Source organism: Dromiciops gliroides, chromosome 2 (assembly GCF_019393635.1).
Source record: "Dromiciops gliroides isolate mDroGli1 chromosome 2, mDroGli1.pri, whole genome shotgun sequence".
NCBI classification, from domain to species: domain Eukaryota; kingdom Metazoa; phylum Chordata; class Mammalia; order Microbiotheria; family Microbiotheriidae; genus Dromiciops; species Dromiciops gliroides.
This window is the reverse complement of record NC_057862.1, coordinates 257216913-257230327: the sequence shown is the minus strand read 5'-3', so window position 1 is coordinate 257230327 and position 13415 is coordinate 257216913.

Below are 13415 nucleotides of genomic sequence, written 5' to 3'. Positions count from 1 at the left end.
GCAGCAGCCTGGTGGGGGAGGGGCACAGGCACGCTAAGCTTGCAACCACAGTGAATAAGATTTCTGCTTCCAGGTTAAAGAGCAAGCAGGCTTGGGACAATGCATCCTGGAAGCAGTGCCCTACTTTAAGGAGTTAAAAGTGAAGAAATAGGCAAGGAAAGTGAGCAGGCAGAAAAAGATGAAGACTATTGAAAGTTTCTTTGGTGACAAGGTAGATCAAAATACATCCTCAGAAGAAGATAATAAAGTCAAAGATCCTACACCCAAAGCTTCCAAGAAAAACATGAATTGGTCTCAGGCCATAGAAACACTCAAAAAGGACTTTGAAGATAAAGTAAGAGAGGTAGAGGAAAATGTAAGAGAGGTAGAGGAAAAAATGGAAAGAGAAGTGAGAATGATGCATGAGGGTCATAAAAAAAAGTCAACAGCTTGAAAAGTCAAATTAGACAAATGGAAAAGGAGGTACAAAAGCTCTCTGAAGGAATAATTGCTTAAAAGTTAGGACTGAGCAAATAGAAGCTAATGACTTTATGAGAAATCAAGACACAATAAAGCAAATTCAAATGAATAAAAAAATGGAGGGCAATGTGAAATATCTCCGTGGAAAAACTGCTGACCTGGAAAATAGATACAAGAGAGATCATTTGAAAATTATTGGACTACCTGAAAACCATGATCAAAATAAGAGCATAGACATCATCTTCCAAGAAACTGTCTGGGAAAATTGCCCTGATATTCTAGAAGCAGAAGAAATTGTAAGAATCCACTGATCACCTCCTGAAAGAGATCCCAAAAGGAAAACTTCTAGGGATATTATAGCCAAATTCCAGAACTCCCAGGTCAAGGAGAATATATTGCAAGCAGCCAGAAACAAACAATTCAAATACTGTGGAGCCACAGTCAGAATAGCACACGATCCAGCAGCTTCTACATTAAAGGACCAGAGGACATGTAATATGATATTCTGGAGGGCAAAGGAACTGGTATTACAGCCAAGAATCACCTACCGAGCAAAACTGAGTATAATCTTTCAGGGTAAAAAATGAAACTTCAATGAAAAAGAGGACTTTCAGGAATTCATGATGAAAAGACTTGAACTGAATAGAAAATTTGACTTTCAATGCAAGACCCTAAAGAAGCATAAAAAGGTAAACAGGAAAAAGAAATCATGAGGGATGTTAAAAGCTTAAACTGTTTACATTCCTACATGGGAAGATGATCTTTCTTTCGTTCTTTCTTTTTTTTAGTTTCCAACATTTGTTTTCATAAAATTTCTTGTTCCAAATTTTTTTCCTCCCTCCCCTCCTTCCCCCCCTCCACAAGACAGAAAGTAATTTGATATAGGTTATATATGTACAATCACATTAAACATATTTCTGAATTAGTCATGTAATGAGAGAAGAATCAGAGCAAAAAGGAAAAACCTCAAAAAAGAAAAACAACAACAACAAAAACAATAGAAATAGTATGGTTTGATCTGTATCCAGATTCAATGGTTTTTTTTTTTTTTCTGGATTTGGAAAGCATTTTCCATCATGAGTCCTGTTAAGGGCTAAAATTCTAGCTAAACTGTCTAAAATATCTAATGAGTGGTCGCCAATAAATTATAAGCTTTAGCAAGAGTTAGACTTTTAAGCATTTATTAAGGAGAATAAGAATTTGGTAAAGAGAGAGGGAAAGGCCTATATTCCTATCTATTAAAGGGAGAGCACATTTCTAGCTCCACTCTCCACCAGAGTCCCAAGGAAAGAGCCCGTGAGACCGAGGGCCAGCCTCTTCCTTCCTCCTCCCACTAGCCCACTAGCCCGCGTCACTTCCTGACGCCAAAGAAAAGACTCCTGGTCTTGCCCTCAAAGACCTTCACTTCATGGGCAGAACTCTTCTACAGTAAGTCTCCAGCAGGTGGCGTCATTCCAATCAGTACAGTCCTTTGGAACTATTGTATTACTGAGAAGAATCAAGTCTATCACAGTTGATAAACATACAATGTTTTGATACTGTGCACAATGTTCTCCTGGTTCTGCTCATCTCACTCATCATCAGTTCATGCCAGTCCTTCCAGGTTTCTCTGAAATCTGTCTGATCATCATTTCTTACAACACAATAATATTCCATTACATTCATATACCACAACGTGTTCAGCCATTCCCCAATTGATGGGCATCCTCTCAATTTCTAATTCCTTGCCACCACAAAAAGAGCAGCTCTAAATATTTTTGTACATGTGAGTCCTTTTCCCTTTTTTATGATCTCTTTGGGAAAAAGTCCTAATAGTGGTATTGCTGGGTCAAAGGGTATGCGAAGCTTTAAAACTCTTTGGGCATAGTTCCAAACTGCTCTCTAGAATGGTTGGATCAGTTCACAGCTCCACCAACAATGCATTCGTGTTTCCATTTTTCCACTGCTTCTCCAACATTTATTATTTTCCTTTTTTGTCATATTAGCCAATCTGATAGGTGTCAGGTGGTACCTCAGAGTTGTTTTAATTTGCATCTCTCTAATCAATAGTGATTTAGAGCATTTTTTTCATATGGCAATAGAAAGCTTTGATTTCTTCATCAGAAAACTGCCTGTTCATATCCTTTGACCATTTCTCAATTGGGTGTGTCAAGATAATGGAATGTGATAGATGAGATTTAGCAGATACTCAGGGGCCCCCCTGGAGAGTGATTTAAACTGATTGAATAGGACTTGACTGCTGACTGGATTACTGACTGACTTCTAGTTAACTAGATTCTAAGCACATTGGCTGGTACTTAAGGGTAATTAAGAAACCGTGGTTCTCGGAAGCTAACAACTTTGAACTTTGACCACCTTCGGGCCCAGTCAATCAATCAGCTTGAAGAACCTCCCATTTCTGGGAGGAGAATAGGAAGGAGGAAGTGGAGGCTGCACAGGGAGCTCAGGCTCTTTGGCTGCTAGACATTGCGGTGGTGGAGAGAAGACTTCACAGGGGAGTTTAGGAAAACTAGGATTGCCAGGTTATAGGAATTCTGTTCTCAATCTTTCTTTTTCTTTTACTATCTTTCAATAAACCCTTTAAAAACCTAAACTAATTTATTAGTGATTTTAGTCAGTTTCCCCCTGTTAAGGGCTAAAATTCTAGCTAGTCTGTCTAAAATATCCAATGAGTGGTCGCCAATAAATTATAAGCTTTAGCAAGAGTTAGACTTTTAAGCATTTATTAAGGAGAATAAGAATTTTGGTAAAGAGAGAGAAAGGCCTAGATTTCTATCTATTAAAGAGAGAACACTTTTCTAGCTCCGCTCTCCACCAGAGTCCAAAGGAAAGAGAGTCAGACTGAGTGCCAGGCTCCCCCCTTCTTCCTCCCACTAGCCTGCGTCACTTCCTGACGCCAAAGAAAAGACTCCTGGTCTTGCCCTCAAAGACCTTTGTTTCATGGGCAGAACTCTTCTACAGTAAGTCTCCAGCAGGTGGCGTCATTCCAATCGTTACACCCCAAAAACTGGGGGGACAGATTAGAACTCACATTTAGAAATTTAAATTACACATGGAGAATGACTTGGATTCTTATAAATTTGATTTAGTTCTCAATATATTTTAGAAATGAGGCCTTTAGCAAGATGATACTTCTAACTCATAAGAACTTTTTTAGTATCAGGGCAGCTGAAAGGAATATACTTAGAGAGAGGGCACAGGTGTGAATTGAATATGAAGGGATGATATCTATAAAGTATGTTTTTTTGTTTATCCTTGTTTTTTATGGGACAATCAGGGTGGGGTGGTTTATGTCTGGGTCCTGATTTAGAATTGGGGCCTCCTGGGTCCAGGGCTGGTACTTTGTCCACTGTGTCACCTAGCTTCCCCATGATGACATCTTTAAAATAAAATTAAGCAGTGAGGGGAATAAACTGGAAGAAAGGGAAAGGGAAAAGTGGAACAGGGTAAAGTAGCTCACATAAAAGAAACAAGAAAAAGCTTATGGAATGGAGGGGAAGATAGGGAAGGAGTGGGGGAGTGAGTGAGCCTTACTCTTATCAGAACTGGCTCAAAGAGGGAATAACATAACAAGTGGGTATAGTAATATATCCTGCCCTGTGGGAAAATGGGAGGGGAAGGGGATAAGGGGGGAGAGGTGAAGGAAGGAAGGGCATATTGGAGGAGGGGGCAGTAAGAAGCAAAACACTTTTGAAGAGGGATAGGGTGAAAGAAGATAGAAAATAGAATAAGTATCCAGGGGAGGGAATAGGATGGAGGATAATACAGTTAGCAATAGTATGTATAAAAGAAATGACGAGCAGGATGCTATCAGGACTTATGAAAAATGCAGTCCACCTACAGAGAAAGAACTGATGGTATCTGAATACAGATTGAAGTATATATTTTTGTTAGTTCCTTTTTCTCAAGTTCCTTTGTCTGTTTTCTTTAGCAACCTGACTTTTGTGGAGATGTTTTGCCTGACTGCACATGTATAATTTATATTGAATTGCTCGATTTCTTAGGGAGGGGTGGGGACAGAGGAAGGAAGAGAATTTGGAACGCAAAAAAATCAATGTGAAAGTTTGTTTTTACATGCAACTTGGGGAAAATTCTAAATAAATAAATTTTATTTTAAAAAGAAAGAGGTAACAAGAATATACAGAAGAACTATACAGGAGAGATCTTAATTTCACCAACAACCATAATGTTGTTGTTACTAATCTAGAGCCATACATACTGGAGAATCAAGTCAAGTGGTCTTTGGCAGCATTGCTAACAATAAGGCTAGTGGAAGTGATGGAATTAAAGCTGAGTTATTTCAAATCCTAAAAGATGATGCTGTTAAATTGTTGTACTCAATATGCCAGTAAATTTAGAAAACTCAACAGTGGCCACTGGATTGGAAAAGATCAGTTTATTTCCCAACCCTGAATAAAAGTAATGCCAAAGAATGTTCAAATTACTAAATAACTGTGCTCATTTTACATGTCACCAATATTATGCTTAAGATTCTACAAGCTAGGCTTTAGCAATATGTGAACCAAAAATTACCAAAAGTGCAGAATGGTTTTCAAAGAGGCAGAGGAACTAAAGACCAAATTGGCAACATTTAGTGCAGTATAGAGAAAGCAAGAGAGTTCCAGAAAAAACAAAAACAGAAAATTTACTTCTGCTCTATTGATTACACCAAAGCCTCTGACTGAATTAATCACAACTAAATCCTCAAAAAGACGAGAGTACCAGATCAATCTACATGTCTCCTGAGGAACCTGTATGCAGGTTAAGAAGCAATGCTTAGAAGAGAACGTGGAACAAATTGGTTTAAGATTAGAAAAGGAGTACAACAAGGTTGTATATTATCATCTTATTTAACTTGTATTCAGAGAACATGTGAAATGCCAGGTTAGATGAATCAAAAACCAGAATTTTAAGGTTCCTAGGAAAAATACGAGTAATCTCACATATGTCAATGATTCTACTCTAATAGACGAAAGTGAGGAAGAATTAAGAATTTTTTTGATGAGGGTGAAAGAGCTGGCTTAATATTTAACATTAAAAAGAATACTAACAACAAAAAACTAAGATCATGGCAACTAGTCTCATCACTTCCTGGTAAACAGAGGGAGAAGAAATGGAAGCAGTGTCAGATTTTATATTCTTGGACTAAAAGATCACCGCAGATGGCAACTGCATGTGTGAAATTAAAAGACTTTCTCCTTGGAAGGAAAGCTATAGCAAATGTGGACAGCATACTAAAAAGCAGATATATCACTTTGTTGACAAAGGTCTGTATAGTGAAAGTTATGATTTTTTGTTTGTTTGGGTTTTTTTTTTTGTTGTTTTTGTAGGGCAATGGGGGTTAAGTGACTTGCCCAGGGTCATACAGCTAGTAAGTGTCAAGTGTCTGAGGCCAGATTTGAACTCAGGTACTCCTGAATCCAGGGCTGGTGCTTTATCCACTGCACAACCTAGCTGCCCCTATGGTTTTTACAGTATTAATAAATGGCTGTGAGAGTTAGACTATAAGGAAATCTGAGTGCCACAGAATCAACACTTTCTAATTGTTATGTTGGAAATGGCTTTTGGGAATTCCTTGGATGGCAAGGAGAGCAAAGAAATTAATTCAAGCTATTCACTGGAAGGTCAAATACTGAAGCTGAAACTTAAATGCTTAAGCCACATATAAGAAAGCAGGACTCACTCGAAAAGACCCTGATGGTGAGAAAGATTGAAGGAAAAAGGAGAAGTAGATGGCAGAGGATGACATTGATAGATAAGTGTCATGGAAAGCAACCAACATGAGCTTGGGACAGGATTTCATGGAGATGTAGAGGACAGAAGATCTGGAACATTCCTATGGGCCACAGGGGGTGGGGCAATGAGGGTTAAGTGACTTGCCAAGTGCAGGTCACAACAGCTAGTTAAGTGCTCAAGTGTCCTGAGGCAAGGATTTGAACTCAGGTCCTCCAGAATCCAGGACTGGTGCTATATACACAATGACACCACCTATCTGCTGCCACTGTACATTTTTATAAAACCTCTATTTTAAAATATAATGGCCGTATACTTCCAAGTACTTTTTCAAATGACCATTGCCCAATAAGAACAACTCCTGGAGAAGAAGAACCCACAAAAAGTTGGGTTGAGATAATTTACAGACAAAGATGGCTTAGAAGTTCAGCAGAAGGAATCTGCTGCATCAGGGTGGGAGTGGAGTCCAACTCTGTGGTCGTACTCACACAGATCCAGCCCTAGGCAGGCTTCACCAGAGAAATTTACCCCTGAGCCTCTGAATCAGCTGTAAGCAAGAGCATCTTCTGGAACTAAGCTCACAGTCTGGTGTCTCACCAGAGCTGAGCAGGTTGGCCAGAGAGGAAGTCTACAGGGGTTTCTGCAGGAGCTGAGAGGGAATTCAGTTGTACTACTCCATCAGGGAACTAGGAAGAAATCTTGAGTGGTGGCAGCCCAGGTGGAAGTGGGGCACAGGCTGGTCTGAGCTAACAACCAAAGCAAACAAATTTTGTTGCCTGGTTTAATTAGCAAGTTGGCCTGGGGTTATTTACAGACCAGAAATAGGCCAGGCAAGTGAAAAACCTGCCCCTCCTTAAATCATATCATCTGGGACCCCCTGAAGCTTGGGACAGTGCAGCCTGGAAGCAGGGCCTCACCTTAAGAAGGAGTTAAAAGTTAAGTTAAAGATGCAAAAGATGAGCAGACAGAGAAAGATGAGAGCAATAGAAAGTTTCTTTAGTGATGAGGAGGATGGAAGTGCACCCTCAGAAGAGGATAGCAACATCAGGGCTCCTACATCCAAAGCTTCCAAGAAAAATATGAATTGGTCTCAAGCCATAGAAACACTCAAAAAGGACTTTGAAGATAAAGTAAGAGAGGGAGAGGAAAAAATGGAAAAATAAATGAGAGTGATGCAGTAGGGTGATAAAAAAAAAAGTCAACAACTTGAAAAGCCAAATTGAAAAGCTCTCTGCATTCCCTTTTTTCACCCTTCCTTCCTTATCCTTCTCCCTTCCTACTTTCCTGCAGGGTTAAATAGATTACTCCTCCCAATTGGGTATGTCATGGGAAGGGAGTGGGATGGAGGGAAATGGTTATGATGATTGATTATAATAGCAAAATGTATGGTACCTAATTTGCTGGGCTCTTATGAAGAAAATTCTCTGTCAAACTTAAGGTACTATATACAGGTTATGATGAACAGGATACTATCAGAAAAACCTGTAAAGACCTACATGAACTGAAACAGAGTGAAATGTACTATATACAAAATAACAGCAATAGAGGGGGATGATCTGCTGGAAAGCATGTGGTTATTTTCAGCAAGACAATGATCCAATATAACCCTAAAGGACGATTATGAAGATTGCAGCCCCAACTGCAGAGAAAGAACTGATAGTATCTGAAAAAAGATGGAAACACGTTTTAAATTTTTTTTTCTTTCCTCTTTGACAATTCCCTATTTGGAAATTTTGGGGTTTTTTGATTGTTTCTCTCAAAACTAGCTAATATGGGGAATTTCCCCATGACTACTCATGTATAACTTACTTTGAATTGCTTGAGTTCTTGTGGGTGGGGGTGGGAATGGAAGGAGGAAGAGAAGTTGGAACACGAAGTTTTTAAAAAATTGATGTTAAAATTTGTTTTTACATATATTTGGAAAATAAATTTCTATTAAAGGGGAAAAAAAAAGAAAAGCGCTCTGAAAAAAATATTGCCTAAGAAATCAGGATTGAACAAATGTGACTTTATTGAGAAACCCAGACACAATAAAGCAATCCAAATGAATAAAAAAATAGAGAGCAATGTGAAAATATCCTTCTTGGAAAAACTGCTGACCTGGAAAAATAGATCCAGGAGAGATCATTTGAAAATTATTGTACTACCTGAAAACCATGATCAAAATCAGAGTTAGACATTATCTTCCAAGAGATTGTCAGGAAACTTTCCCTGATAATTCTAGAAACAGAAGGTAAAATAGAAATTGTAAGAATCCACTGGATCACCTCCTGGAAAAGAGATACCAAAAGGAAAACTTCTGGGATATTATAGCCAAATTCCAGAGCTCCAGGTCAAGGAGAAAATATTGCAAGCAGCCAGAAACAAACAATTCAAATACTGTGGAGCCTTGGTCAGGATTAGCACAGGACCTAACAGCTTCTACATTAAAAGACTAGAGGGCATGGAATATGATATTCTGGAGGCAAAGGAACTGGTATTACAACCAAGAATCACCTACCCAGCAACATTGAGTATAATCTTGTCAGGTGAAAAATGGGACTTCAATGAGAAAGAGGATTTCATGATGAAAAGACCTGAACTGAATAGAAACTTTGACTTTCAAACGCAAGACCCTAGAGAAGCATAAAAGGTAAACAGGAAAAAGAAATCATGAGGGGATGTTAAAATGTTAACTGTTTATATTCCTACATAGGAAGATAATATGTCTAAATCATAAGAGCTTTCTCAGTTTTAGGGCAGATGATAGGAATAAATTTAGACTGAGGGGCGATAGGTGGGAATTGATTATGAAGGGATGATATCTGTAAAGCATTTTCTTTTAGTTTGTCATTTTTTTTCAGGGTGGGGGGGTGGTTGGAGTTTAGTGGCAATACTTTCGGGTCACAGGGTTGGTGAGTGTCTTGTGTTTGAGGCCAGATTTGGCTTGTGGGTCATCCTGGGTCCAGGAGTGGTGCTTTGTTCACTGTGTCACCTAGCTGCCCCAAGATGACATCTTTAGGGTAAAATCAAAGAGGGGCAGAGGACTACACTGGGGGAGGGATAAGGGGAGAGGTAGAATGTGGTGAAATCTCACATGAAAGAATCAGGAAAGAGATTATGGAGCGTAGGGGGGACTTATGGGGGGAGGAGTGAGGCAGTGACATAGCTTTACACTCATCAGAATTAGCTAAAATATTCTTAATCTCATCAGAGTTGGATCAAAGAAGGAATAACATACATACTCAATTGGGTAGAGTAATCTATCTAACTGTGTAGGAAAGTAGAAGGGGAAGGTGATAAAGAGGCACTGGTGAAAGAAGAGGCAGGCGCAGAGCAGGGGAAGGTGCAGTCAGAGCACATCACTTTTTAAGAGGCATAGGGAAGAAGATAGAAAATAGAGTAAATATCATGGAAGGGAATAGGATGGAGGGAAACAGTTAATAGTATTTGTGAAAAAAAAGTTTAAGCAGAGGCAAGAGTAATGTAAGATGATGGTTGATGATGATGATTTGATTGATTGATGCATGGATGATGATTGGCAGGAAGCTGAGGATTGATTGATGATGATGATGATGGTCAAATGTATGGCACTTCCTTTGCTGGTCTACTGTGAAGAAAATTCTTTGTCAAGGTTAAGGTACTATATAAATGTTATCTATTACTGTTGTTGCAATAATCAACCTCATGGGTTTACTATTTTTTTGGCGGGGGTGGGGGGGGCTAGGCAATGAGGGTTAAGTGACTTGGCCAGGGTCACACAGCTAGTGTCAAGTGTCTGAGGCCAGATTTGAACTCAGGTCCTCCTGAATCCAGGACTGGTGCTTTATCCACTGTGCCACCTAGCTGAGCCCTCATGGGTTTACTGTAAGGAAATCTCTCTTTAAAGTGTAGTTAACTATAAAAAAATGATGAGCAGCATGCTATCAGAAAGACCTGGATAGATGTGCATGAGTTGATGGAAAGTGAAATATACTGTATACAAAATAACAGTAGTATTGTGAGATGATCTGCTGTGAATAACTCAGTTATTTTCAGCAATGCAATGAACTAAGACAACTTTGAAGGTCTTATGGAAAATGCACATCTACAAAGAGAGAACTGGTGGTATTTGAATACAGATGGAAACATAATTTTTTTGTCAGTCCCTTTATCTGAAATAAACAAAAAAAGATGATCAGGATGCTATCAGCAAAACCTGGAAAGATCTACATGAACTGATGCAGAGTGAAATGTACTATATACAAAATAACAATATTTATAAGATGATCATGCTGTGAAATGACTTGGTTAATTTTCAGCATGAATTGATTCAAGATAACTCTGAAGGACTTATGAAAATGGCAATCCATCCACAGAGAACTGATGGCATCTGAAAATAGATTGAACCATATATTTTTTTTGATAGTTCCTTAATCTGAAGTTTTGTTTGTTTGGTTTTCTGTCACAATCTGGCTAATTTAGAGATGTTTTACTTGACTACTCATGTGTAATTTGTGAGAGATTTATTAAGTTCTAGGAATAGTGCCCAATGTCATGTGTAATGTATAATATATTGAATTTTTTGAGTTCTAGGGGGTGGGAGGTGGGGAGGGAGGGAAGAAGAGAAGTTGGAACACAAAGTTTTTAAAATTGATGTTGGGCAGCTAGGTGGCGCAGTGGATAGAGCACACAGCCCTGGATTCAGTGAGGACTGAGTTCAAATCCAGCCTCAGACACTTAACACTTACTAGCTGTGTGACCCTAGGCAAGTCACTTAACCATTGCCCAAACAAGGACTATGCTAGGTCTCTTTTTATAGGGTAGTGTCTGTTATGTTAAGATATGCAATATTCTTGGGTTTTATTAGCATTTGATGACCAGGCAGAAGAATATTTTCCAGTTCTTTTGAGTAAATACATTACTATTTAAAATTTTTAAATTGACTTTATTTTTAATTGTGAAATAATACTAGCATTTCCATAACATAGTAGAATAATAATTGGGCAACTAGGTGATGCAGTGGATAAAACACCGGCCCTGGATTCAGGAAGAACTGAGTTCAAATCTGGCCTCAGACACTTGACACTTACTACCTGTGTGACCCTGGGCAAGTCCCATAACCTTCATTGCCCTGCAAAAAACCCCAAAACAAAACATAGTAGAATAATAAAAAGATGATTTCACAGGAAACTATAAATCTATTATGCATAACCAAAATGGACTATTTCATTTTTGCCTATGTATTCCGAGTGCCTTGCACAGTGCCTGACATAGAATAGACATTTAATAAATACAGTTTACCAATTTGATTGACAGATAACCCACAACCTCTGTGAAGGTACATCAATTATCTCACTTTTTCTGGGAGGGGGAGGGGCTCCTTTCTGGGAGCCCTCACTGCTTTCATTGCTTGTTGGTATTCTCAGGAGCTGTGACATTTATTCATTTAGTTTTAATGAGGTTCGTGCTGGCTTTTTTTCTCCCTCGGCCTGATGGAGATTTGTGAGAGATTTATTAAGTTCTAGGGAATAGTGCCCAATGTCATTACTTTTGTGTCTGGGGCCTTTAACAGCTGTTTCTTCAATCTGAAGTTTTAATATATCCCTGATAGTCCTGCCCCCAGTCAGGGGCACTGTTAGCTTTTCCAGTTCCCAGGTTTCCCTTTGAGCTTAAGGCCAAAAGTTCAGTAGCTGATCTGATTCATTTTCTACCCCCCCCCCTTTTTTCTGAGATAAAGCAAGGGCTAATGTCCTTAACAAACATATTATTTTTTCAGTGACAAAAACTCTTCCCTACAAACCACACATCAGGTTTATGGTTTTTTATTTTCTTCTCAAAGGTATGTTGCTCAGCTCCGCTCCTCTCCTTGACATGAACTGAAAGACCAATGAAACCAAATTCTGAAAAATCTCTTTGTGACTTAGTGGCCATTAAGTAATGCAGGCAACCATTTTTGAACCTCTTCTGATGGTCAGTGATGTCTTCAGGAATGTTGATCAGGGAAAGGGCATAAGCTTTATTTATCTTCCCCTACCATAGATGTGGATATAGAAGGAACTTCTTAGGTCACCTAGTTTCTCTCGTCATTTACAGATAAGAAAAGTGGACCTGGGGAGGATTTTGTTTAATATAACACTGGCTAGTAGGGTTTGAATCCATGTCTTCTGATTCAAATTTTCTAATTCTAGAGCCAGTTTTCTTTACATCAATCATTCTTCATTTCCTTTCCTTTTAACCCCTTTTTTGTTGACCAGAAGGTATTAATGGAACTGTTTCATTTCATTTGCATGAATGAATTGTTTTTGCATGAATGAATTTTAAAATAAGCATTTGGCACTGCAATCTTTTACAAATGTTATCTCATTTGATCTTTGAGGTGCTGTTATTAACCCCGTGTTGCTGTTGAGGAAACTGACAGAGATCAAGTGGCTTGCCCAAGATCACACAGCTAGTAAGTGTCTCAGACTAGATTTGAACTCAGGTCTTCTTGACACCAGGTCTAGCACTCTAAAATGTGCAACCAGCTGCTTTGCTTAAATACCACAGAAAAAAAACTCTTGAAATAACCTAGTCTTCTTTTTGTTAGTCTGGAGAAGTGCCAAGGATGAGGATTGAGTTCTCCTCACCCCTAGCCTTCTTCCAGAAGGGATCTGTTTCAAAAAAATTTCTGAGGAAATGTTTTGATACCATTTTGCTCTCCATGCATTTCATTAAGTGCTTTACTTTGAAGCAATTTTATGCTTTTACGGACTATTAAAACAACAATAATAGGTAGCACTTATATAGCACTTTAAAGTTTATAAATCACTTCTCAGAACAACCCTGTGTTTGTAGGGAGTATTACGATACCTCCCTCTTTTTTTTTTTTAAACTGGATGGAAGAAACTAAAGCTAATACAAGTTAAATGACTTACTCAGGGTCACACAACTAGTCATTTTAGGACTAGCCCTAGGCTAGAAATGTCCAGGGTAGCTGATTTTGTCTGGGACTGATCTCAGAAAAAGAAATCTACTTGTAGACAATGCAGATGCAGATGTCAGACCCCGTTCCAGGAGGGATCTAGAGAAGTATTGACATTTTTTTCTGAGAATGTCTCAGAGTGATGATGAGCCTGTTAGTTGGAGCCAGAACCAGACTAGCCACAGAGGAAATGGGATTGAAAATAAAGATTTCCAGGGCATTGCCCTGGGGCTCTTTGACTCCTGTCACAAGACTGCCCCATTTTGGATATTTGGATAGTCAGGTAATATGTTTCTCTTCT